We start from the raw sequence: 2713 nt of genomic DNA, 5'->3' as shown, positions 1-2713 counted from the left end.
GAAGGTTATGGTATTTTAATCAAATTCACACTTGGAAACAAATTTCCCCTCTTTTAGAAAACACACAGTTTTATCTCAAGATAAAACAGCACCAGTTGAATGCAGGTTGACAATTTGTGTTCATGTAGCTAGACAATTGATTTAAACTTTGATCTTTTGAATTTTCTGTGACATTGGAGACATTTTGACTCTGAAACACACAGCTGTATCTTGCTGGAAAGGTCCAGGAAAAGGTGACTACTGATATAAGTATAATACTGATGAAAATTAGACCCACTCCTGATTCCTAAACGGTGTTTCCATGTATCACTCTCCCCTGTAAAATAAAAAATACCTTATTGAAATGAAGGAAGGATGCTATAGAAAACTGGGCTGTGTGAGATGCCCGCACTATTTATCTTCACCTGCTTTGATGTATTCCCTGTCCTTTACTCTTTACATCATCCTGGTGGCAGTTTTTTAACTGCGCCCCTCGTCCTCTTGTATATTCTTTCAGTGCCTTTCACCATGATTTTCTGACAGTTAGTCACTCTATTTGATTGCTTTTTATACATTCTTTACTCTATAACCTCTGCTGACAGAATAAATAAAATCTTCCCAAAGCATGAGATATAATGATTTGAATGCAAATCCTCTAGGAGCCTCTACACAATTTTTCAAGCCTATGTATAATGTCATGTTTTGAGTGTTTTATTACACTTACTCAATTTAAGTTGAATTAGGCAAGTGCTATGTCTTATTCTTCCTATATTTGGATTTTTCCTCACCTACAGTATAGCACAGAACATGCTCAGTCAAGGTTCATTGAATTTAATTAAATTCCTTTTCCATGGAACTTGGGCTTCCCTTGTGGCTCAGCTGGTAAAGAATCCACCTGAAATGTGGGAGACCTGGGTTCAATCCTGGGTTGGGAAGATCCCTTGGAGAAGGGAACCGTTACCTACTCCAGGATTCTGACTGGAGAATTCCATTGACTGGATAGTCCATGACGTCACAAAGAGTCCGGTATGACTGAGCAACTTTCACTTCACTTTCCATGGAAAGACATTCTTAATTCCATTTAACAGTTGTTTTTCAGTGTCCATTTCTCCAACTCACCTCACTTCAACATCACAGCGTAATAGACAAGCAAGTTTCTTCTCAGATATCATGACATATTTTGCTTCTCCTGATTTTTTGCCTGTTTGTATAGTAATCCAAGCAAAGATGATTGCCAAAGTCTTGAAAGTGGAGGAAACTCAGTTAACGTGAGCCAGTTTATATACCTCAGCCACACCCTGCAACAGCAATGGTGTTTCCCACTCATGTGTCAATGAGGCCAAGCAGGGACCTTGAACCTGTGCCTCCACCTGTATAACAAGGGGGACCCACATTCTCCTCTGCAGCAGGATTAGAGGGGGACCATTGCAATATAAGCTCCAGAGCCTGGATAAAATTGTCACAAAATTGTTAATATGATCCATTTAAAATGAACTGGAACATCTACATAGAGAAGCAAAAGGTTGCTTAAAGAGCTATCAAATCTAAGGGTTTCCCAGGTGACACAGTGGAAACGAAGCTGCCTGTCAATGCAGGAGATGAGGGTTCGATCCCTAGGTTGGGAAGAGCCCCTGAAGTAGGAAATGGCAACCCACTCTAGTATTCTTGCCTGGAAAATTCCATGGACAGAGAGGCCTGGCAGGCTACAGTCCATGGAGTCGCCAACAGTCGGACACAACTGAAGCGACTTAACATGTCAAATCTAAAATTATCAGGCCAGTATTCCAACATTTAATCTAAGCTTCAGTTTGCTAATGTGGTTGGCTTTTTTGAAATCCTGGACTTTACCAGTGGAGACCTCTTCATATGGTTGTGAAAATTTTTAAGTGTAGTGTGTGTGAGTGGAAGCTGCTAATCCAAAGTTTCTTTTCCAATGCTATAATTAGGCTTCCCAGCCATCCAGTATTCTTAATAATAGCATACTTCCATCTTGGCCAGAATATAAATGCCAACAAGGAAACATGTTTCTGTCTTGAATGAAGCTGCATTTTTGTTTTTACCATGCCAGCGTCCAAGAGATGAGGCATTTGGTTTCAATAATCTGAAATGACATGTAGAATGTTCTGCATTGATAACACTCACTTTTTACTAGCATTATTTGCTCACCCATTACTCTGAGTCCAGTGATCATTGAACTATTTTTTTAATAAACTTCCTTATTAATTCTGAGCATAAATGTCCTCATCATGGTTACTTGTTCCCTGACTAGGTGCTGGTCGCATCCTGACACCCCAAATATTTTCTATCTCAGCCTCAGGTTTGCTTCATTTATAACCTAACCACATTGTGAATCTGTTCATAATTGTTCACTAGGTTTTTGCCTCCGTTTCTATCCAGAATATGACCTACAACCACAAAATTCTGCCTTTTCAGAGAAAGAAAACTATTGCATAACATCCCTTATATGTGAAATCTAAAAAGAAATTATACAAGTGAACTTACAAAATAGAAAGAGACTCACAAACTTAGAGAATGAAATTATGGTAACCAGAGGGGAAGGATAAGGGGAAGGGATAGTTAGAGTGTTTGGGATGGACGTGTATACACACTGCTACATTTAAAATGGATAACCAACAAGGACCTTCTGTGTAGCATAGGGAACTCTGCTCAAGGTTATGTGGCAGCCTGGATGGGAGAGGGGTTTGAGGGAGAATGGATACATGTGTATGTACAG

General features: G+C 39.5%; 1 long non-coding RNA gene across 1 annotated transcript; it reads right to left on the bottom strand.

Moving 5' to 3' along the window:
- Positions 1-2200, bottom strand: LOC145509084 (uncharacterized). The gene is made up of 2 exons (XR_014055848.1): positions 768-2200; positions 1-316 (listed from the first exon to the last, which is right to left on the bottom strand). It is a non-coding gene; the product is annotated as an uncharacterized LOC145509084 (long non-coding RNA).
- Between the last annotated feature and the right edge of the window lie 513 nt (positions 2201-2713).

The sequence above is a fragment of the Giraffa tippelskirchi genome, chromosome 6, assembly GCF_054371585.1.
Source record: "Giraffa tippelskirchi isolate mGirTip1 chromosome 6, T2T-mGirTip1v1.2.pri, whole genome shotgun sequence".
Classification (NCBI taxonomy): domain Eukaryota; kingdom Metazoa; phylum Chordata; class Mammalia; order Artiodactyla; family Giraffidae; genus Giraffa; species Giraffa tippelskirchi.
The sequence above is the reverse complement of the archived record's forward strand: the minus strand, read 5'-3'. Positions and strand labels throughout refer to the sequence as shown.